The 26,027-nt window shown below is 38.8% G+C and overlaps 1 protein-coding gene across 1 annotated transcript in view; it reads left to right on the top strand.

Moving 5' to 3' along the window:
- Positions 1-26,027, top strand: part of SEMA3A (semaphorin 3A) — a 196,461-nt gene that overhangs the window by 86,746 nt on the left and 83,688 nt on the right. The window lies entirely within an intron of this gene.

The following is a 26,027-nucleotide window of genomic DNA, read 5'->3' as shown; positions in this document are numbered from 1 at the left end:
TACACCAGTGTAACAGAGAGGAGACTCAAGTCTCTCTTTTTTTTCTGTACTATGACAGAAACAGCATGAATTTCTAGCACCTCATGTTTGATGTGTCAGATAGTTTTGCCATAGCTTTTAGGAGCATGAATTCTAATGATCTTTTCTTGCTAGTGCCGGGAATACTCCCACTGTTTGCATTTGGATGTTAATTATTTCTCCTGTCAGTAGAAGGATGTTTAGGAGAATTATTTACTTCCCGGATATGAATAGTCACACTGTCAGCATGGTGACCTCATCATATGAGACAAACAGAGCCTGACATAATATGGTGTAACACAACTCACTTCCTGATTCATTTCAAAGGTAGGGTGCAATCCTGCCAAGTACTGAGAGCCCTCAAGTCTCATTGACCTCTCAGGGTCAGATCTATAGAGATCATATTTTAAAAGGAGTTGGCTCACAGACTAACACTGTGGTACTGTGCTCATGTTGGGGGAGATTTATCTCCATTCATTCAGAGAAACCATAATGTTTCTAGTAGCCAGAAAATTCAGCACATCTTGTCTTATTAGAGAAGTAATTGAAAACATTAACCCAGCTTCATACGCATGCAGCATATGCAAAGTTTCATCCACACACCTCCAGTTACAATGGACAAGAATGACTGAACCCTTTGATCTCCATATGAACATGGAAAAAAATAAAACAAGCAACCACCATCTGTTGGGAAACAGATTTAATGAAAAGGGTGGATACTGGAGTACAGTACATTCCCTGACTTAACTGAGGAAATGACTTTAAAATAGATGGAATAAAGTAATACGTGATTTAGGACTATAGGATACAGAAAAATAGCAACAGAAAGATATATAGTACATAATTGAGTAGATCAGAATCAAGGCTGTATTATTCATAGTCAGAATCCATGTCACAAAACCTGGTTGACAGGAACTGACCTCAGATAGAAGAATCACATTTTAAATGTAATTTTGCAGCTGAAGGAAGTGCCTGTATTATGTTTGATAGCCCAGTACAAACATCTTGTCAAGTACGCTTTAAACATTTGGGGCAATGAAACAGCAGGTTTCAGCTGTGGCTGATGTTCTACGTTTAAACCATGAAGTTATAAAATGTAGAAAGCTGCAAACATTACTGGGGCTTTTATTGGGTTTCGGGAGTAAGGGCCTGATCTGAAGCATAGTGAAGTCAGCAGCAGTCTTCCCATAGACTTCAATGGGCATTGAATCAAGCCCTGTGAAAGCCAATGCATCATTTCAGGGCTCTTGTTACCTATTCCCTGATTTTCAATCACAGCTCAGATCATGGGGCTGCATCTCTGACCATCCCAGCTAATACCCTTCAATGAACCTATCCTCCAATAACTTATCTAGTTCTTTTTTTAAATCCGTTGTAGTTTTGGCCTTCACCAGGGCCAGCTCCAGGCACCAGCACAGCAAGCGGGTGCTTGGGGCAGCCAACGGAAAGGGGCAGCTGGTCCGGGTCGTCGGCGGCAATTCGGCGATGGGTCCCTCAGTCCCTCTCGGAGGGAAGGACCTGCTGCCGAATTGCTGCTGAAGAATGAAGCGGCGGTGGTGGAGCTGACCCGATCACAGCCTTTTATTTATTTTTTGGCTGTTTGGGGTGGCAAAAACACTGGAGCCAGCCCTAGCCTTCACAAAATCCCCTGGCAACGAGTTCCATAGGTTGACTGTGCGTTGAGTGAAGAAGTACTTCCTTTTGTTTGTTTTAAACCTGCTGCCTATTAATTTGATTGGGTGACCCCTAGTTCTAGTGTTATGTGAAGGCATAAATAATATTTCCTTATTCATTTTCTCCAAACTAGTCAAGATTTTATAGACCTCTATCATATCCCCCCATAGTCGTCTCTTTTTCAGACTGAAAAATCCCAGTCTTTTCAATCTCTACTCATATGGAAGCTATTCCATACCCTAATCATTTTTGTTGCCCTTCTCTGTCCCTTTTGCCAATTCTAATATGTCTTTTTTTGAGATGGGGGCAACCAGATCTTCAAGCAATATTCAAGATGTAGTTGTACCCAGGATTTATATAGAGGCATTATGATATTTTCTATCTTATTATCTATCCCTTTCTTAATTGTTCCTAACATTGTTAGGTTTTTTGACTGCCACTGCACATTGCATGGATGTTTTCAGAGAACTATCCACAGTGACTCCAAGATCTCTTTCTTGAGTGGTAACAGCTAATTTTGACCTCATCATTTTATATGTATAGTTGGGATTATGCTGTCCATTGTACATTACTTTGCATTGATCAACATTGAATTTCAGCTGCCATTTTGTTGCACAGTCACCCAGTTTTGTGAGATGTTTTGTGATGTTACTGCTGTGAGCAGGTGGAGTTACTCTTGTGAGCAGAGCTAACTTCCACAGGTATTCCCACCAAGTGGCAAATTGAACAATGTTTAATTGTGCTCTTCTTTCACTACTTGGATCACAACCTTTTTTTCATATGGATTGTGGTGGGAATGCGTATTGGATATTGATGGTCTGATGTCATCTCCACAGTTTCATGGTATAAATAATACCTCCCAGCTGCAATTCTTGCCTGCACAAAGCCTCCAGGTCCTTTAGAGTTTCTGCTCTATTCTTTGTTGTATACAAAATATTCATATATTGTCACTAGCTCAACAGTTTACCTAAGAGAGTAGAATGTTCTACTCCCTACAAGGCTACTATTAATTCACAATATGGTTTGAAAAGCAGAGAGCACTAAAGCGTGATGCTGTGATTAATAGTTGGCACCCTTCTACCCTTCTTTTTGACAAGGAGAATGAGGAGAAGCAAAGATCTAAATGCCTGAAACTCCAAACATAATTTGCAGCAATACATGCAACATATACACATAAAGAGAAGATGGCTGCTAACAGAAGGAAGCTGTATTAGCAAGGACAAATATAGTATAACCATTGTGTGAGGTTTAACATTGTTAAATACCTCACAGAGGATAAAGGAAAAAGCTTTTTATCAAAATAGAACCTTTCATCTCTCTGCATCAGGGTTTTATCTGGCATAAGATGACACAGCTAGATTAACAATCAGGTATTTCAAGAATAAGGGAGTCTGACAGGAAGCTAAATTCCATCATCCTTCTTTAAACAATACTTTTCTGTGAACATAAGAGACAAGGTAATACTGCATGTTTGATCACTGCTGCAATGCCCATCAGCAGCAAAGTAATCCAATTTAAAGGGTGGAGCGCAGAAGTGGCAGACATTGTGGGTTATTGTTATTTTTTTGTTTAGTTTGATTTGGGTTGGGTTTCTTTTCTTGGGTTTGTTTATTTTTTATGGTGGAGCACAAAATTATCTAAAAATAAATGAAGAGTATGCAATTGGCTTTACAGTCAGAAATAATTATCACCAATATAACTGATTTTATATATTGGTTTACTATGAGGAGTTTATTAATGTATTGCTAAAGAGATAAGGGAGGTCAACTTTGGTGTTGAAGAGGAGCAGAACTTCTAAGTGTTTGTTTTAGTCCCATATATCCTGTATTACACAGCTCTGTCTGTCCAACTCTCTATCTGTTTTAAGTGTATTCTAAAAATATGCTCTAACCCAGTAAGAAGTTATGGGTCTGATGTAGGAATTACTGGGTAAAATTATATGGCCTATGTTATAGAGGAGTCAGATAGTCAGAATGTTACTTTCAGGCCTTAATATCTATAGCTGAAATCCTGGCCCCCAATGAAATCAATGGCCCAATTTTCACTCATTCGCTCCAGTCTATGTTCTTATCTTACATAATCGTTATCATCCTGCTTCTGAGTTGCTTTTTTCTTTGTAACACTACATCTGAAACAAGTCTGGTTACAGGATAACTTTTCTCTCACCCCATAGGCACAAAGAAACAGATTATGCCCTTCCCTGTCATCCTCTCACCTGACTTTGTGGACTATCAAGTACCTTGCCATTCCAATTATTCCAAAAGTTCTATATTGGAAAAAGTGAACAACTTTCCACCATTGCTTGGAAATGGAAAGAAAGAGAAGTTCATATCTGTTTTTATTCTGACTCTCACATCTTCTTAATTATGTGCCATGGCACTGTTCACATCTGGAGTTGATATATTTATTTCTGGGGGAAAGACTTATTGGTTTTGTTTGTTTGTTGTTTGTTTGTTTGTTTTACTTTTGGGGGTCTAGAGAACAGAATGAGAAAGAATTACTGGAGAAGGATCCAGCTGTTGCTGGCTAATTTACTTAAGAAGAGGTGAGAAAAATCACACAATATGAGCAAGTATGTCATGAACTCATACAGATAATGACTTACTGAATCATTGGTCTATCCTAGCCCGGGTCTACACTGGCGCGGGGTCAACATAAGATACGCAACTTCAGCTACGTGAATAGCGTAGCTGAAGTCGGCGTATCTTAAGTCGACTTACCTGGCCATGAGGATGGCGGCGAGTCGACCACTGCTGCTCCCCCGTCGACTCCGCTTCCGCCTCTCGCGAGTTGGAGTTCCAGAGTCGACGGGGAGCACGTTCAGGGATAGATTTATCCGCGTCTAGACGAGATATGATAAATCAATTCCTGATAGATCGATCTCTACCCGCTGATGCGGCGGGTAGTGAAGACCTGCCCCTAGTCTATGGACATCTTCTAGAACTTTGTTGTAAAAGGCATGGTCTTCCTCTCACCTATACTGATCTAAATCAGGTCTTGTATGTGTTCCCAGCTTTAATTTTCATTCTTTAAAAATAACATGCCATTGAGTGTAGTTATACCCATTGTTCAACCCTAAACATTTTTTCATCTTCTTGGGGTTTATACCTTTCAAATAGTAGGAGTGCTGTCAGATACCTCATCTTTATGTAATTGCATACATTTTAGTTAATAAATACAGAATTACATGTGAAAGCTATGGATTCCTTTAAGTTACAGCATGAACTGATTTAGGGAGAGATATTGACCAACTCCTTGCAAGTGCATAATCAGACAAGAACCCAATACACTCCATTAATTAAATGTGCCCGTAATGAATGCATCATGCAGGTTCTAATAACTACCTTTAGGTTAAAGTGCTCAGATAATCTCAGACTACAATAATACAATATCTGTCTTAGATATGTATCATTTCGGTAAAGTAATTAAAGGTTACTTAGCTGTTAAATGGTTACCTTGGAGGAATCCTTCAATAATGTGGCTTGAAACGTGCCTTCACAGTGTAAGTAATTAAGGAAATTAAATACCAAGGCTGTAGTAATCTATTTTCTGCACAGAATAGCTGGCATATAAATACAGTAGATAAGTAGGTGGCAGAAAGCCTAGGATATACTCCTTCTTGTTACTTTCATATGTGAAATAACATTTTACACTGTAGGTTGTAAGAGAACCATGACAAAAGAGCTTAAGAGCAGCAGAGTAGGAGAAATATCATGGTTCATATCCACATGCTATTCTAGTGCACAGCTCAAATAACACAGTTAGTCTGAAATACCTCTTAACATTAATTCAATCCTTTTTCACACCTATATGCCACATGGAGTTAAAAAGATTGATAATGAATGACAAGGGTTTTGCTAGCAGCTCTATCTGACTCATCTGGAGGATTCTCACAGGGTTTAGTACCTTGGTGCCTTCTTCTGCACTTAATATAAACCACAGCAGGAAGGGTTGAGCAAACAGTTGATCCGAGCATAAACATTCCCCTTCAGCCCTTTAAATGGGAAGATAACATGCGTGGCACTTCTGGCAAAGCAAAGCATTAAAGCTGTGAGACAAATAGATTTTTCCTCACCATTTCTATACTGGCTTGAGAACTGATTTCACACATTGTCTTTTTACTTTACGGCATGTTATATGAGCATTAGAGAAACCAACAGCATAAACATCCCCCTGTATATTTCACTTCTTTTTGTATTTTTTTTTTAAATGATAATTTTTTAAATCTGGATTCTTTACTAAATAATCTTAACACCTAAAGTTCAGATCAGCATTGCCATCCCGACATAGGCCTTGATTCAGTCGTTGGGACCATTCATATATTTAAAAGTTACGTTCCTACTTAAATGCTTTTGCTGGATCACGGCCTTTGATAAACTGAAACACAAAACCTGCCCCTTCTGGCACACCACAGAAAGCCTTGCCCACAGCATAACTGGGAATGGATTAGCTGCACAAAATGCAGGATTTGGGGCAGTCTGACATAGATGGGATGGAGCCATAGCACATTGGGATGCTCTTTGGAGGTGCAAAAATGACGTTCTTCAGAGATGCAAGAGGGTTGAGGCTCCACAGATTCGGCATGAGTGGATCAGGGAATAAACTGATGGAGCTAGGGAAGCAGTCAGTCTAAAATGAATTCAACTTCTTGCACCTGCAAACTGGCTTGGAGATAAGGACATATGACATAGACATGGGAGAAACAATGGCACCAGGTCTCCGAAGGGAGGGAGTCACTCTCCGTGTTGTAACACGACAGTTCATGAAGTTTCAGCTCTTTTTTCGGAGACAATGAAAAAATCTACACGGCTGTTACCCCAGCATGATGTTAGAACTAGAAGCCACTTTGAGCAGAGAATTGGAAGGGAATCATATGAGATGAATCTTGCAGAGATCTGGTAGACTTTCCTTTTCACTAGTTTATTTCGATTGGAAGTGCGAAATGTTTGCTTCAGTTTGAGAGTTTTTTAAAAAAACAAGGCCAATAAATGTTGCATCTTAATGAAATGGCATTGATAATTTTTTTCAAAGCAGTAAATCACTAATTATTTCCTTTTATACTACTACCTTAACATGGTGTTTGAAGTTCACCAACACTGAAACCTGCAAGTATTTTACTGTGTGTTTAAACAGAAATTATGCTCTGTAGCTAATATTTATTTACAAGCTTGCAACAGGTTTCATAAAGAATATGATTGTACCTACAATACAAACCATGTGTTAAGTGTAGTAAATAAGTGCCCCTGCAATCATGTTTTTTTCCCCTTGACTTGTTCCAAGTTTAGATTTTCATTTAGCTAAGCATCAGTGCTCAGTCAAGTGGTGTGTTAAGTATAGCCATGGAGGCAGAAAATATTTCAGTCTAATTATATCTGGTCTAGGTCTTTATGTTCTTCCGATATTTCTGTCTGAGTGTGATTTTATATTGCAAAATGTACTTTACCATATACCTTAGACTTCTAAGGTCCATCTTGTGTTATAAGATTCTGTGACTTGGTTTTTATTACTTTAGGCTATGGTTTTCTACTTATGTAGACAAAGTCCAGCAGGCTGTTGTTTCCCCACTGAGGGCCTAATCCTGGACTCCTTAATGAGGATAAATTCCCTTGAAGCCAGCTGGAGTTTTTCTAAATAATGAGTGTAGGATCTTACCCAAAGAGCTTTGAATTCTGCATTCAGTGCATGCAGGCAGAAGAACTGAATGCCGCATTAATGTGGAACTGCAAAGGTGCTGCAAAGGTACAACAAGTAAGCAGAGTTAGTATAATAATATTAATTGATTCAGATACCCTGTACAAGATCAGTTTGTTCTCTGAAAGTATTGAAGGAACAAGTCAAATAGAAAAAAAAAAATCTGACTTTGTGTAACCTTACCCAGGAAAGGGAGCCAAAGAAGAAATTCTTGACGTTAGTGGGAGTTTTGAGTATGGAAGCTATTCAGGGCTTGGGCATTGTCAATAGAGTTGTGCAAATTGTTTTGTGCTGAAAAATGCAGATTTGCGGCAACGGAACCTATTTGGGTTAATTTTGGCAAATGGTTTCAGTAAAAAAAAAATCAGAGAAGTTGAAACAGTTTACGCTGGTATTTCTGAAACAAAGAGTTTTGACTTTGAGCAAGACAATTTGTTTCAGAATTTCCATCGATTTTATTTAAAAAAAAACCACTGGAAATGAAAAATTTCACCTGACCCCAAATTAATTTTTTCCAACTCTTTTATTTTGCTGAGAAATTAAAAAAAAATATTTTCAATCAGAATTTTTTTTTTAATTTTTCAGTTCAGCCACCAAACCAAAACATTGGTTATTCATCCAGCTCTATTTGTCTGCAAACAAAGTTGTTGCAGGTGACTAATTAAAGTGGGTGCAAACCCCTGTTTGGACTCTAGTTTGGTGTAAGAGTGGCTTATTTTGAGTTAGCTTAAGTTTGTTTCCAATTGCCTTAAGTTGACCTGAAATAAGTCACTCTTAAACCAAACCTAGAATGTCCACACAGGTTCACCTAAATTAGTTTAAATTCCCACTTTTTAGTAAACTGGTGCAATTGTGTAGACAAGCCCTTAGACTGAGAATGTTATTTAGCCTTTCAAAAGAATTTGCAGGAGAGCAATATGGAAAATAGCTCTTTTCTAATTGTCATTTGCAAGCTGGTGATTTTCTCTTTTATTCCTTTCTGTAAACATGTTGGAGGTATACATTCAAACTCCATGACTCATTGTCAATAGGGTTAACTGGTAGAGATATAGTAAGAATATAATGTGGAGGAAGGCTAAGACAGAAAAGCTAAATATCTTCTGTACAAAGATTCTCCTGTAATAAGTTTGTTAAACTGAAGTTATTGTGTATGATATTATTTAAAAAATAGTGATATGTCAGAAGAAGGAAATAGGGTATTTAAATACAGAAGCTCCCCAACTTACACAAGCATTCCATTCCGGAATGCCTTGCATAACTCGAATTTTGTGTAAGTCAGAAATGTATACCCAACCATTACGCAAAAAAACAAAACGAAACAAAAAAAATCCTCCTATTTCTAGCTTACAGAACTTTTTCCGTAAGTGCGGATTTGCGTAAGTCAGGTTTGCGTAACTCGGGGGGCATCTTTAAATAAACAAATAAAATTTAAAAATTGCAGAAAAATATGTGTCAGTTTTGTTGAAGGACAATTCTGAATCTGCAAAGAGATAACACATTTCTCCTGCTTTAGCAGAAACTAGTTTGGATAACAGTTAAAGAATTGATCATATTTTAGGTTTTGTATATCTCAAGGGGTATTAAAGATAATACCTTGGTTTTGTTCAACATCTTCATTAATGATCTGGATGTTGGGATGGATTGCACCCTCAGCAAGTTCGCAGATGACTTTAAACTGTGGGGAGAGGTAGATATGCTGGAGGGTAGGGATAGGGTCCAGAGTGACCTAAACAAATTGGAGGATTGGTCCCAAAAGAAATTGGATGAGGTTCAACAAGGACAAGTGCAGAGCCCTGCATTTTGGATGGAAGACTACATGCACTGCTACAGACTGGGGACCGACTGGCTAAGCGTCAGTTCTGCAGAAAAGGACCTAGAGATTACAGTGGATGAGAAGCTGGATATGAGTCAACAGTGTGCTCTTGTTGCCAAGAAGGCTAACGGCGTATTGGGCTGCATTAGTAGGACCATTGCCCACAAATCGCAGGAAGTGGCTATTCCCCTCTATTCAGCACTGGTGAGGCCACATCTGGAGTATTGCATCCAGTTTTGGACCCCCCACTACAGAAAGGATGTGGACAAATTGGAGAGAGTCCAGCAGAGGGCAACAAAAATGATTAGGGGTCTGGGGTACATGACTTACGAGGAGAGGCTGAGGAAACTGGGGTTATTTAGTTTGCAGAAGAGAAGAGTGAGGGGGGATTTGATAGCTGCCTTCAGTTACCTGAAGGGGGTTCCAAAGAGAATGGAGCTCAGCTGTTCTCAGTGGTGGCAGATGACAGAACAAGGAGCAATGGTCTCAAGTTGCAGTTGGGGAGGTCTAGGTTGGATATTAGGAAGCACTATTTCACTAGGAGGGTGGTGAAGCACTGGAATGCGTTACCTAGGGAGGTGGTGGAATCTCCATCCTTAGAGGTTTGTAAGGCTCGGCTTGACAAAGCCCTGGATGGGATGATTTAGTTGGTGTTGGTCCTGCTTTGAGCAGGGGGGTTGGACTAGATGACCTCCTGAAGTCTCTTCCAACTCGAATCTTCTATGATTCTGTGATAATAAATAAAGAAATACTTTTAAAGAGGTGATAGAGAGTTGTCAGAAAGACAAACGTTGGGAGTTTAAATTATTTGTATAAAGCCTGGCCTGACATCTTTACTTATGTTAGGCACTGCCTTACTCCCACTGAAATCAATGAGGCTACTCAAATAATAACATACTACTTAATATGAGTAAGGGGGGAGAATCTGGCCTATAGTTATGAACCTGATGGGGGGAGGGGAAAAGGAGGATACTATAGGAACCTTTTCTTATGCAGTTTTCTGAATAACTGATGTGGTCAAAAGCAATTCTAGACCTAGTCCTCAGAAATTATTTTAACCTGACAAATAATAAAGTTACAGCGAGGTAGCATCATTGAAAGTCAGGTTATGTCTACATGAGGGACCTTACATCTGTGCACACTACCACTGAGGCTGGCAAAATGTATGTCACTGAAGGGAGAATGTTTTTTCATACTCCGAGCAACATAAGTTTTGCAGATATAAATGGTAGTGTAGACATGGCCTTAGTGGGCTTATGTCACTTTGAAAATGGGATTTAGACTCCTAAGGCCTTGGCTACACTTACCCGCTAGTTCGACAGCTGGAAATCGAACTTCTGGGTTCGACTTATCGCGTCTAGTCTGGACGCGATAAGTCGAACCCGGAAGTGCTCGCCGTCGACTGCGGTACTCCAGCTCGCCGAGAGGAGTACCGCGGAGTCGACGGGGGAGCCTGCCTGCCGCGTGTGGACCAAGGTAAGTTCGAACTAATTCGAACTAAGGTACTTCGAACTTCAGCTACGTTATTCACGTAGCTGAAGTTGCGTACCTTAGTTCGAATTAGGGGTGTAGTGTAGACCTGGCCTAAGTGTTAGGCACTTTTGAGGATTTTACCCCAAAGCTTGAACATTTTGGATTGGAATCCAAAGTAGATAATAGAAAGGAAGAGTTGAAGAAACTGTAACCAAAATTCATTCTGCTTAACTCTAAACGGCAATCTTATAACACAGGTCAATATGTCAAGGAGGGCTATAAAGGTAAGATGTAAAGGTTAATCTCTACCATGAGCAGAAAGCTTTTAAAAGTATCAGCAATCTGATAAGAAAAAAATCTCAGAAGAGCTATAAAAATAAGCATAAATAACTGAACAATCTAGTTGGGGGAGAGGAGTCTGAATGTTGAATTTCAGAGCTATTTTTGTTACGAGGAAATGTCCAAATACCTGGCAGTAAGTGAAGGTAAAACATTTTTCATGAAGAAAATTGAAATTACAATGGAAGACAGGAGAGAGAAAATTTAAATGGCACATTTGTTTGTGTTAAAAATTGTCTGTCTTTATCTAAGGCCTAATCCTGAATCTATTGGAGTCAATGACAAAGCTCATTGGGTGCAGGATCAGGCCCATAGGTGCCAATCTGGCAGAGCCCTGAAGCACATGTTTAACTTTGAAGTCAATGGTAATAGTCATAGGCTGCAACCTAAGCATATACTTACGTTCTTTGCTGGAAAGAGACCTTACACCCTGATTCAGCAAGGCACTTAAGCCTGTGACTGCCTTTAAGCATATAAATTAATCCCAGTGGGGCTACTTGTATGGTTAAAAGAATGTAGGAATCACTATCCTGGGTCAGACCTGAGGTCCTGCTCATCTCCACCACTAGATAGATGCTCCAGTGTAAGCCATAAAACTCCACAGTAAACAAATGTGGGATAATCAGCTTCCACCTTAGCTCCCATGCTGATCTCTAGGTAACTAGATATACTACATAACTAGGTAAAGAGATTAAACCTTGAAGCATAAAGCTGAGTACCTTGCTAAATCAGGGCCATATTGAGGAGACAGAGAGTGGAGAACGCCAAAGCTGTGATCATATTTCTTAATAAAGTAGTCACGGAGTAGAGGTGATACTATGGTGTCGATAACAACAAAAATGCCCATGAGAAGTTTGGCCCTCTGAAGGGAAACAAGTCATGTGCATGTGTCCAGCTCAGACAGAGCATACCTATAGCTACATGTTTGAAAGGAAATGAATGAGGAAAGAAGTCAGAAACAATATTTTCAGAAATTCCTTAATCTTAAGTCAAGTTCTCGAGGATTGGAATGTGTTACATTTATCCAAAAAGAGGCCTCAGCCTGTAGAATGAAATTGGACATAGGGCTTCTGGTTCGGGGGGGTTATTCATTTAATTTTCAGGGTTTATTTTTCATAATTTTTGAGTTTTATGTAGATGTCCAAAAATATGGGGTTGTTTCTTTTTGTATATACTGTAATGAGAACTGTATATTATAATGTGTAATCTCCTTGTAATATTCCCTAGTGTGCTTTAACATAGTACTGTTTCAAACAGCATTAAAGTGCACCAGCAGGACTTTACTGTACCTTTAGTGTACACCAGCAGGACTACCTAAACTAACTAATGTGCAAAATATTAGTATGCATTAGCAGTCACACCCCCATAGTTCACATTACTGATCTGTGTAGAAAGCCCTTAGATACAAGTAATCATTTCTGGTGTTTTTTCTGGTGTTTATTGGACAAACACCAATTTCTTTTTCTCTTATTTTTTTTAAATAGGGGTGTTTTATTAATGTTTATCACTTAAAACCTAAATCAGAAGTCCTAATTATAGACCAGTTATCTCAACTTCATTGTGAAGCAATTAAAGACCTTCTCCCACTAAAGTCAACGGTATCCTGCAATCTACATCTATCTTCAGAAAAACACATGCTTAGAAACATACTCTCATACACACATGGATTTTCATCCATAGACTTAAATGTAACATAACACATATACATGCAGATGCTCGAAAAACATTTGCTAACGTTCCTCCTCAAATATTGTTTTGTTTTGTAATATAATGGACCAAATGCATACGGGATATAAGAGATACTGTAAGTTATAGCTTGGAAAGTGGATGTAAATGACTGTAAATTGGTGTAAATTCAATGCTGAGATGGCAGGAGAAAGGGGATTATAGGAGGAAAAGCTACCAGCCAGATTATGTAAAGTGACGGCTACACAACTGCTTATGTCCATACAGCTCACGTTACTCAAGGGTGTGAATGAGCCACCCCGCTGAGCGACATAATTTATGCTAGGTTTCAGAGTAGCAGCCGGGTTAGTCTGTATCCGCATATATTTTCCTTTCTTTAATGAAATGGCTCTGAATCAAACAATTTGACCTTATTTCCTTATGGTCTGGATTTTCTGTCTCTTGTTATTGTTTGACAAATGACACCAGCTGAGAATCTGCCTCCATATAGAATCATTTCTATAGGAATTTTGGAATTGCAACTCTGGACCAGACCAGTGTTCCCTGTAGAGCAAAAAGAACAGAAGTACTTGTGGCACCTTGGAGACACACAAATGTATTTGAGCATGAAGCAAATACTCACCAGCAACCACACACCACTGAACAAAAACACTGACCCAGGAACCTATCCTTGCAACAAAGCCTGATGCCAACTCTGTCCACATATCTATTTTAGGTCTTCATAGGACCTAATCACATCAGCCACGCCATCAGGGGCTCGTTCACCTACACATCTACCAATGTGATATATGCCATTATGTGCCAGCAATGCCCCTCTGCCATGTACATTGGCCAAACTGGACAGTTTCTACGCAAAACAATAAATGGACACAAATCTGACATCAGGAATCATAACATTCAAAAACCAGTAGGAGAACACTTCAACCTCTCTGGTCACTCAGTAACAGACTCAAGGGTGGCAATTTTGCAACAGAAAAGCTTCAAAAACAGACTCCAACGAGAAACTGCTGAACTTCAATTGATATGCAAACTAGATACAATCAACTTAGGCTTGAATAGAGACTGGGAATGGCTGAGCCATTACAAACATTGAATCTATCTCCCCATGTAAATATTCTCACACTTCTTATCAAACTGTCTGTACTGGGCTATCTTGATTATCACTTCAAACGTTTTTTCTCTTACTTAATTGGCCTCTCAGAGTTAGTAAGACAACTCCCACCTTTTCATGCTCTCTGTATGTGTATGTATATCTCCTCAATATATGTTCCATTCTATGCATCCGAAGAAGTGGTCTGTAGCCCACGAAAGCTTATGCTCAAATAAATTTGTTAGTCTCTAAGGTGCCACAAGTACTCCTATAATTTATACTGACTGCACTATGTCGGCATGAGGGTTTCTCTTGCTTACATAGCTATCCCCGCTGGCAAGGGCTAGAATAGTTAAGTCAACAGGAGAGCTCTCTCCTCTTTGCTTAGAGCGGCACACCTGCACCAGTGCAGCTGCACAGCTGTAAGCTCTCTGGTGTAACCATCGTCTAGCTAAAGCAGGATGAAAGAAGCTGTAAGATAAAGCAGGGTTCCCTTGTTGGTTGCTTTTCTTGTTACTCATTCAACCTTCCTCCTCCTCTGTATTGTAGTTACACTCCCCAATTTACCAATATGCAACTTGCACTTCCATTTACATTATTTCTGCGTTTTTGGCCCAATGAGTCAGAAGAATATACAGTGGTTTATATTATTTTGGATGGAAAACTGGACTGAGGACAGCAAACATTCAATCACAGCAAATTGAGGCCAACTGCTTAAAGATTCAAAAAGGATGAGGCATTTATAAGGATGAGAACATCCACAGCGATATTTTTTAGGATAAAACTACATAAGGGATATAATCACTATACACATCAGGGTATAAACCAGTTAGTAAGAGCTAAGGGTTTGATGAAATTTAGGACAGTTATTCCATAATGGTCAGCTACAGGGATTCATTCACTTCCCTCTGTAATGTGTGGTGTTAGTCACTGTCAAAGACTCTCAACTTTGCATGTTCCCTCTATGTGTATATATATCTTCTTACTATATGTTCCATTCTATGCATGTAGCCCACGACAGCTTATGCTCAAATAAATTTGTTAGTCGCTAAGGTGCCACAAATACTCCTGTTCTTTTTGCTCTACAGGGAACACTGGTCTGGTCCAGAGTTGCAATTCCAAAATTCCTATAGAAATGATTCTATATGGAGGCAGATTCTCAGCTGGTGTCATTTGTCAAACAATAACAGGAGGCAGAAAATCCAGACCATACGGAAATAAGGTCAAATTGTTTGATTCAGAGCCATTTCATTAAAGAAAGGAAAATATATGGCATATGGTGTCAAGTAAGGCAATTGAATTAGAGAGTCAAAAATGTTTAAAATACAGCTGTGTATCTGCATGACAAATTGTAGGATAGAAGAATATTGTGATGTATCAAGTAGGTGAGGAAGAGTTAATTAAAGGGGATGAACTTGCTGAATGTTTGTTTCCTTTTCTTATCCAGCAGTCATTAATGGTTTTGTTTGATTTATTTCTCATTTCAACTTCTGCCTTCTGTTCTACTTCACCCAGTGGCATCAGTGTCAACTATCAGAAAACAAAAGCTGGGTGGATCCTTAAACCTTGAAACACAATCAAAGAACAATTATGGGAAAGAGATAATTATATTTTAGCTGTTCTTCCCTCCCCTCCTCCACTTCCCCCATATATTTAAGAAGATTAGATTATTTAAGTAAATATTGGACACTAAGGAGAAAAAATTCAGTGTAGTGCAGTATGTGAATCTCCACTAAATTAATCTGAGTCACAAATGCCCATGACAATAATTTGAAAACGTACCTCTCCATGTCACATGATGCAATCAGACAAGCCATCTTCATTCTGAGTCCTATACATGACTTTCTGACTTCTGTGCTTTTTTTAAATACAATAACATTAGGCATTTTGTGTGCCAGGAAATTGTCTATGAAGATTTTTGCTATCTGTGTCGTTGGTTCAAATTCAACCCAGGTCAATAGTTATTGAATGTTATCACCTGATGGGTATTCAGTATTTTGTGGACACAATTGGCATATTTGCTGGCAGTCTCAGAAAAAAAAAAAAAAAAAGCTGAATGGGCATGGAGCCTGGTTTACATTCCGTGTCTCAAGGTAACCCCTGCAAATGAGGTTTAGCCCTGCAGGTACCAGATACCTCTTCGGAGGTGTCCATTGGATTGAGTTGTCATTTACTTTAGTGAAATTTGAGAAGGAAGCACGGTGTTTGGTTAAGCCACAAAAGTAGGACTCGGGATATACGGCATAACATATTAGCTCTGCCTCACACTTCCTCTGTGACAAAGGGCAAGTCACGTAGTCTCAGTTCCCTGATCTATAAAAATGAAGAGAACATTTCCCATACAGGGTATTGGAGTAGAGTGCTTGCAGGATTGCCTCTAACTTTCTACAACGGAGAAAAAATGAAGCCAGCTATGTACAAAGTGTTGTCAAATGCCCGAAGTGAAAAAGTAAAGATAAGGATTTTTTACTGTCGTCTATTTCAGTAATCTGAGGTTCAGTAATCGGTAACAACAGCAGGGAAAACATTTTTACACAGAAGTGTAATTTTTTTTTAATTATGTCCGTGAAAGTATAATCCAATCCATCTATGAGTAAAATCGTCATCATCATACATAGTCTACTGAGGACCGCTGCACCAACCAGAGGGACCACGGTTGATGGCGTAACACCAGCCATTGTGTAGTGAAGTTCCCACATCTGACTGAATCCTGTAAATCCACAAATGTATAAGGTGGCGCCGTAGGCAGAGCCAAGTAGGAAGAGGGTTTGCACCCCGTTGCACATCACTGGAGAGTTTGAGAACACAGTGTGCTGGGCTGTTTTTGTCCATCTTGGCGACATAGTCAGTGAGCTTGCAATGCCACTTTTGAATATAATGAGTGATTGAAGGAAGGCCAGATCTCTGCAAAATTATGACACTTTGCATAAGGTCAAACCACTTTATGCTCATGATTTGGTGCTGACAGTGTATATGGAATTTCTCTAGTTGCTCCAAATCTTCTTGAAAAAAGGTCCAAGTTACTGACCCCTGTAGCAATACAGGTGTACACAGGTTTGATAGATTCTGAACTTTGTTTTAGTACAAAGACATTTTTGTGTCCATACTTTTTTTTTTTTACGTTTTTTCATAAGTTTTTGCGACTTCATGCAGGAAGCAACAAGATCTATTCAGTACCAGTGTGACAGTGCGCACTGGTTCATGGCTTTTGCTGTGTTTCGACACAACCTCACGTATGCAGCAGTGATGCTTTCTTGCCAATATTCTGTCAAGCTCTTGAATGGATTTTAGGAGATGCTGATCCACACATTAGAATCATGGTTGTCAAGAAGTGTTCACTAACCAAGACTAAGCCAATGCTGCTGCCTGGCTTGTGGAGAAGTCAGAGAATTTCAGCTGTGACCTCCAAGGTCTCCAAGACACCACCCACACTATGGGTTTGAATGTCTCAAATAAGAAGACCAAGGTCCAGAACCTCAGAGCAAAGACACCGGATCCCCCAGTACAGGTGAAGTCAAGTATCGTGGAGAGGGTTGATGAGTTCATTAACCTAGGCTACAAGGAGAGTTCAAATGGTCAGCAAACCAGATGGTCTTCGACCGATAGGTCTCACTGCCTCCTGCATGTGAGTACAATGATGCTTCCAATCTTTCCAGGCCTCATTCATAGGACATAGAAGTCAATGGAAAAACTGTCATTGACTTCTATGGGCTTTGGAGCAGATGTTTAGCCAATGATGCAAGCACAAATGTCAAACCCTGCAACTTGACTTCCCTGCTAGTACAAACACAGCTAGAGCCAGAAAGACAGCTGGGGTTTTATTTTTCAAACTTCAGTTGTAAATGTTAATTTTGACATCTGCAAGTAAAAACAAAGAAAGGGGAGAAGGTGTTTCATTCCCACACTGTACATCTCCTGGACCTCTGAATATGCAGTAAGGGGCCAGCTCGCCTTGCCTCCCTTTTAACCTCCTGATTACATGTGAGCTCCAGCACTTCTTAGTAAGTTCTTCCCTGCACTAGAAGGGTCTTTCTCATTGACAAAGACATGTATAGACAATGTATTCCCAAAAATTTGTGTCTTACTCTTTATTGATTTCTTATCCAGCTCCAAACTGTAAATTAGCAAAGTTTCAGTGTAAAGAAAGGATAACACCAGAGCTCAGAAGTTTCCTCTTACAGGACAATCACCTCATCCTGTTGACATGTTTACATCCGAGGTGACAGAATACTCAGCAGGATAACCTCACAGATGTTCCAGACAGACTTGAATAAATAAATAAAATGGCACAATTTGTTCCCTGCTGAATAGGATCAAACTAGTCACTGTACTCAACAGTAAGTTTATATTTAACAAATAAGGTATTTGTAAAACTAAGAGAAGAAGGACTTTGGAATGATCCCCTGACTTTTATATGGCATTTCAGATGGACCTATGCAAGCAGCAAGTGGACTGTTCTGATACCCATGCTATTTGCATGCACAGAAGACCAAATTCTTCCTTCAGTTACATTTATGCAACTCCCTTGGCCTCCTGTCTAAATCTACTATTGTTCATGGACAATATATTATAAGAAGGATTTGTGTCCGGGGTGCTTAGTATTTGAAGTCTTAGAACTGTTCATTTGTAGCTCTGTGTGTGTGTGTGTGTGTGTGTGTGTGTAAATATATACACCTCTGTGTGTACACACACACACACACACACACACACATTTTAAGTGTAAATATATATTTCAGGGGACAACAGCAAACCAGGGCTAAACAATTATAACTATGACAGTCTTGTGGTCTCTGCAGACACTCAAATTAAGCTTATGTTTCAATGTAAGATTTTAAAAACATGTATAGTGCAGAATAACACAGATGCTGTTTTTTTCCTGTGTTCATTACCATTAGTTGTAATGATGACAAAAAGCAGAAGCATTATGTCATGGATGCAGGTTTGGGAGTGATGTGCCAATAAGTTAAAGCCTCGTAAATTGGTGGTGAGGAAGAATAACTGTTTTAATTCATAGTCATTTAGAAGGGTAACTTTCAGATGTTGCAGAGACCCTGTCTTAATATGTAAACATGGCAAAGGGCTAGGTAAGAGATTCATCCATAGCTCACTGGACTTGATGGAAATCTTTCTGTTGACTTCAATGGGGTTTGAGATCAGGCTCCAATGTAGAGCCAGACTGTGCCTGGCACCTGGATAGCTATGCAAGGAGAGGAAGGACACAAGGATCTTATCCCACTTTTGATGGTGTGGCACTTGGCACAGCAGCCAGCCACGACTGAAGTCCTTGTGCTCGCCTGAGCACTAGGATGGATCCTCTTTTGCCTAACTAGTGACCCTGGCTACCCCACAATGGGTCAAGTTAGGTATGGGGCAGTGAAGCCATGAGTCATCCCGCTCTACGCTGCCTTTATAGAAAAGTTCTGTAGAATCTGATAGGGATGACATCATTTGTGTTCTATAGGGGTATAACAGAGTTCAAGAATTACTCTAGAAACCCATAGACTTTAATAGAAAACAATCTCCGTGTTGAAGAACTTTTTAATAAAATAATTGGATGTAGCTATCATGCTTTGCCTAGCTGAAACAAGGGCTCGTAGGGCCCTGATCTAAAGCTCATGAAATGAGTGGGAGTGTTTCCACTTCTAAAATATGGCATCTTTACATATCAGAAAAGGGAATAATCTGGTTTGATACTGATCTGAGCCACTGATGCTGTGGATTGCTTTACATATAATGTGTGTGTGTGTGTGTGTGTGTGTGTATTTATATAGATACAGATATGTAGAGAAAGTGCATTACATAGTTTTTCCAGCCTCAATGACCTTTTCTGAATGAGGTAGTCAAGAATAATGGAAATCCAGGTCAGATCCAGAACAGAAAAGTTGTCTTTTAATGTGAACTTCCTTTTTAAATAACATTGAATCAAGTACACTAAAATACATCTGTTTCTGTGTCCTTAACATTTTGATTTCAGTGAGAGAAAAAACAAACATTCTTTATATTTGTTATTGCAAAAAAAATCCAACCTGTACTAGGAAACTGCATTGTTCTTAAAAATACTGCTGTGAGGGGTAATTGTAACTTGTGACAGAGAGAGGTTATAATTATGTCTACCATTACTTACGTCTCCATGCACACAATAGAATTAATCATTTCAAAGGTATTTTTCTCTTATGCAATATCAGTTTTTAATGTGTTGAGGACCTAATTCTTCCATTATAAAGAAAGGTAAAACTAGACCTGGGTGGTTTCATATGACAAGTCCCTGTAGGGAATGAAGACTGAAGATAAACTATCATTGCAAAATTGTCAGAGTTAAAATTGTAATAATATTCCACATGGTATCTTGCATTCCAGCCCTCTCAAACAGTCGACTCTCTCAATGGCCATTTGAGTGAAATAAATACTATTATCCCCATTTTGCAGATGATGACACTGAGACACAAAATGGTTAAGAGACTTGCCCAAGGTCACACAGGAAGTGAGTGGTAGAGCTGGGATTAAAATCCAAGAATCATGTTTCAGGGCCCAGTCTAACAGACATTGAAGTCAATGGAAAGCCTTGCATTGACTTAAGCATAGATGGATCAAGCTCTATAATTGCCCAACTCTACACACAGTGCAGTTATATTAAAGTGTACTCAAAGATAAAGCACTTTCTACAAAGGTGAATTTCAACCTCCCCACACAAAGTCTGAGTAAACTAAGCAGGGCTTGTGGTGCATGGAATTCATCCCCAAAACAAAGATAGTCCACAAGGATTCAAATCCCACCCGGTCACAGGGGTGGTGCATCAGACTCATGGGATGGAACAGATATCACAATCCCTACTGGGATTTCCTGCTCATTAGAGTTATGATATTGTGAAATCAGTGGCCTCTCCTGCACCTCTACAGAGCCCTACCCTGGAACATACTTTGAGGGGAATTCTTTACAATGTGTCTTCTGGACCTTTGTTGAATATTTTATCACCCACTTAGACCCTGATTCAGGAAAGCAGTCAAACAGTTGATTTAATTGGGCCTCCCTTTTGTTGGTAGTTCAGAATTTTCTTCTTTATACCATATCATTTAAAAATAGGAATGAAGCAGACAGGCTAAACATAATGGAAACATATGGCTAATGATTTTGGGTGCCTCAGTTTTAAAGTGTTCAGTTAGGCACACTGTAGAAGGGGCTGATTTCAGAGGGTGCTAAGAACTTTCTGAAAATCAGTGCCCTTCAAGGGATCTCAAGTTGAGACATGCAAAACCACCAGCCACATTTGAAAAGCTTGGCCTTATGCCAACTCCACTTAATCCCTGTCTACATATTGCTATACAAATGTTTGATCACCATTTGTGTGTGTGTGTGTGTGTGTGTGTGTGTACACATGTGTCAAGGATACATTCAACACCCAAATCAGACTTGAAAATTCCCCAGAACTGCCGAATCTTACTCTCGCTAAACTGAACCCTGATTATAGAAGCCAATTTTACAAACATTCTCCCAGGGCTACCATTTTCTTTCTCATCAGAAAGCCTCTTGCATATAACAACACCTTTGCTAATTTCATTTATTTACAATGGGACAAGACTGAGACGGGGCAAGATTTATTACTATGACATCACTGATGTTCAGTAATTCATAAAACACTGGGTCTAGGAGTTAACACTGCTGTTATTTCCTCTGATGCCTGACCTCACCACAGTCTAATAACATACAGGAAATCCAGAAGACAAAGGGGGAAAGCAGTGGTCTTGATTGCTAAAAATAACCATAGAAAACTAGCACAATCGTCTAATAAAGTATGGCCCCATAATTTATTTAACATAGTAGTGGAATCTGCTAAAGCAATTGGAATCCATTATTCCTGTTCTAAATTTATTATGGAAAATAAGGAGACTGGGGAGGGAATCACTTAAAGAACTGAGACTTTTAAATTGTATAGTTCAATTGTATGTATCGGTTTTAGGAGTGTGTTTCTTATTGCTTACATATGCTGTCTACTTAATAGCTCAGCTAGAACAGACAATCATTGTATAGCACTTATGTTTCCAGAGGTCATCCTGTTTGAGCCAGACAGTGATGTAGGTGATATATTACACTTGACACCCCAGAATGTTGCTATACAAAGGGATTCTAATTCTCAGTGTCCCTGAGAATTGTTCAATATTCTTGATGGTATCTAATGTCTGGTATGCCACTGAGATGGGATTTTTTGGTGTCTTTACTAATCAATCAAGGTTAACATGACATTCATGTAGTGCATTTTTTCTGATTACGCTACTTTTGCTAGGTCATCTTGTACAGAGAAAATAGTATAATGAAATTCTTTGGGGTTTCTATGGTCATTTCATTTCTTTAAAACAAGTTCTTCTTCTTGTATTTAATACAGTCTAATACAGTCAGGATTTAGGCAGAGTTATAGAACAGGTAGAATGAGGGAGGTTTGCATATTAACCCTACAACTATTCTCAGAAAGACACTCAAACCAGTCTGCCAACTAAAGCTTGTCAAATATTGCAAAAACAAATTTTATTCTTATTTCAAACAATTGATCATGCTTGTATCCCTCTTTATTCACTTATGTTGCACAGAGATTTAGGGAGTGCCTGTTCTTCCTAAGAACATCAATATTACCATGCAAACAAAGATATTTATGCGTGAACAAGAGTATTTGGTAATTGACATTGACAAACTGTTTTAACAGGTTTTTCATCCAATCAGGGAACAGAAGCATACTGTGTGACTTAGATGACCATTCACAAACCAGAAATAATGAATAGCAAATAAGTAAAGGCAACTGTTTGTGAACAGCCCATTTGAATTGCATGTATTTAATCATAATTTGCATTTTTATATATAAGCAACGTTCTTCTGCAGATCTTAAATCCTTTATAACTATTAAATCATTCAGACTCAAAACAACCGTGGGTACTAGAGGAGTCTTTTGAGGCTAACCAGGTGAATCTGAGCCACTGAGAAATTAAAGTCAAACTTTTCAAAATTGGGTCTCTAAATTTCAGCCCTAAGTAAAGGTGGCCTGATTTTTAGAGGTCCTGAACAACCACAGTTCCCATTTAAATCAACAGTGCCTAAAAATTGGGGTCTGAATTATGATTGGGATTTTCAAAGGAGCCTAATGGAGTTATTCTACCCAAATTCTACCAAAGCCTAAGAACCAGATTTTCAAAGCTATTTAGCCACTTAAAGATGCAGATAGGTGTCTAGTGGGATTTTCAAAAGTACCTAAGCAGGTTAGGCACCTAACACCTGTTTAAGTTAATGGGAGTTACAAAGCTCTTACCTGCATTGTTAGAGACCTAAATAACTTTGAAAATTTGACCCTAAGGACCTAACTGTATGAACCCACTTTAGAAAAGTTTGGCCTAAGTGACATACTCAAAATCTGTGGCAAAACCAGGAATAGAAGCCCAGGGCCCAATCCTGACTCAGCTTAAGTCAATGGGAAAATATAAGTACAACTAAGCTTTGCACCTTCTGTCTCTCAGGCTTTACCTCCAGGATTATCCTTCTTCCCTCTTTTGCATTAGGGTTGACTTCAATTACATGGGAGCATCTATAGGAAACCAAACCTAAAGACTTTTATAATTCACATAGCGAATAAATTAAACTATTGTATATTCAGTATATTGGGGCCAGAATTTCATGTACACTAAGGATATGAAGGGGCCTTAAAGTGGGGATACATTACATTTCCCTCCATTTTTAGGTTTCTTTGCTCGGGCTGAGCACAGCCAAGGGAGCGGCCTTAATGTAAATGAGAATCAGGTCCATAGGTCATTTTGTTACAATAACCTTTCTTTGAAATCTATCTGATTTTTATTTGCCCTTGTACAAAATGTCATCTTGCTACCAGCTTGCTTTTTCATGAATGCCAGTCTTTGATTATATAATAGACTTCAAACAATTTTGAAACAGTGAGCAGTTTGTGAGCCCACTATGTACTTCTTGCTATTTATGGATAGGGGATTTGCTGATTCACTAAGATGTGATGCTTTGCATTCAAATTATAAAGCCCAGGAGATTTCCAAATTATATGTTCAAGCACTTTTCCAAGGGCAAATAGTTTGCATACTGTCTCGCTAAAAACTTCTCGCCTTTATTTATTATTTGAACGGAGTTTCCATTTTGGATCTATGTTCAGCACTCTTGAAAATGATCAAGTGCACGTTTTTATAGAAACTTTAAGGACTACATTTTGCCCTCAGATTCATGCGTGGAGATCCCAATCTCCTACTGATGAGCTCCTCTGAGAGCAGAATTCGGACCTAAATGCCACAAAGTACAGAAACACATAACCAAATCCTTGTTTCTAATCAGATTCCTTCTTTATTGCTTCTTACTCTTATTTCTGGATGTGTGCAAGATCTTCTTAATCATTTGCTCTGTTTACTGCTTGTTTGTATTCTAAGGGGTGAAGTTTTACTGTGACTTCTGCACTTAAATGTATTTGGGCAAGTTGCCCTACTTGTAATAGGTTATGCTTCCAGGGGAGCATGCTTCCAGAGGCCTTCAAACTAACCATGATATATTTATGGGTCACCTAACAATTATACATTTATTATTATTATTTCTTGCTGATAGACTTGGGAACTTAATTAACATATTTACATAGTATTTAAACTCAAATATTGAAACACTGTGGGATTTCTCTATTTTTCCTTTTATTTCAAAGGGGTTATTCCCCAAAAGCCAAGAGCTTTGAATGATATGAATATATCACAAGAGATATGAATATATCATGCATATATTCTGTTGGCCAGATTTTCCACTCCGCTATGCCAGTCATAAACCATTGTTAATGGAATCACAGTGTCATCAAACTGCTACAATGGAGTCTAAAATCAGGGCCTTCATCTATCGAATAATTCTCCACATCTGTTTCTTATTTGTCTCATAATGGCACACTGGATTACCTTGGGATGATATTAAAACTGTCATGACAGTAACTTGTAACATTATCAAGTATCCATTGGGGTACATGTTGAGCAATTATCTTCATTAATGAAAGAATCCCAAGGAAATATATATTGATAATAACATTTTTATTAAAAATGGTTTATAGCATTAGTGCCATTTTCTATTACTATTGTCCAGCGTTAATAATATCATCTGCTTATTCCTTTAATTTATTATGCAAGAACTAGATTTGGGGTGTGCAGCTAAAGTTCAGATCAAGTTTTCATCTTTTGTAAATTAATATGCTACAATTAATGATTTGAGGGAGCAAAGTCAGGAAATAGAGTCAGAGTGGTGGAATGAAGATCATAGTTTGAAGACTAAACAAAAAAGAAGAGGTTGAAGGAGAAGGGAGAGATGCCATGATGCAGATCAGAGAGGATCCTCAGGCACAGAGAGATAGCATAAGAGAAAGCATAGAGTCCTTACAGGAGGTGACTAGGTAAATGACAAGGTATGAATGAAGGGAATGAGAAAAGGAAGATGAGAGAAAATATGGAGGCAGGTTGTTAAGATATTGAAAGAAAAATATCATGTGCCTTAGTTGCTTTAAACTACTAATATTGTGTTAGGCCTAAAATATGGGACTGTTTCTTTTTTATGCATCTGTACAGCACCTAACACAATAGGACCCCTGACTATAATCCTGTGGGAGAGGAAGGGGAAAAAGAGGGTTACAGCAAACTGCATCTGTAACTATAGTCCATGGCATGTACAGATGAGACGGAAATCTGTCCCCAGCATATATTCTGGCTTTACATGGGAGATGTGGATTTTACCCACATTGCAAAAACTAGAAACGTTGTGCTCAATTTGATTGGCAGATATGGCCCTGAGCCAATGAAAAATAATTAGATGTACTGAAATCCCATTGTCTTGTATTTATTGGACCGGATTTGTTTAGAGTTGGCTGAGGTTTTATTTGATCTCGTTTATATCTCATCATGCTGTTCCCCCAGCTCACAGAACTAAAAAGTAATGCATTGAAAAGTACTGAAAGAAATGACTGCTAATAATGTGAATGAACTGAGTCTGGGGATAAGGGAAATGCCGGTCTTTAAAAGCCCAAGTTAGCTGGAGCAGGATGCAACACTGCAATTTATGCCAAGATTTCTTCTTGGGAAATGTGGCTATCGTGATCAGTGAAATATGCTTTACCTTTTTTAATTCCAGATACAAAGTCCAAACACCAAGATCTTTATTCAGTCCTTACCCAGGCAAACTCTCACTGAAAGCAATGCAAAGTTATTACAAACATATGAGGATTAGACTAGAGCT

The sequence above is a fragment of the Trachemys scripta genome, chromosome 1 (genome assembly GCF_013100865.1).
Source record: "Trachemys scripta elegans isolate TJP31775 chromosome 1, CAS_Tse_1.0, whole genome shotgun sequence".
In the NCBI taxonomy this organism is placed as follows: domain Eukaryota; kingdom Metazoa; phylum Chordata; order Testudines; family Emydidae; genus Trachemys; species Trachemys scripta.
The sequence above is the reverse complement of the archived record's forward strand: the minus strand, read 5'-3'. Positions and strand labels throughout refer to the sequence as shown.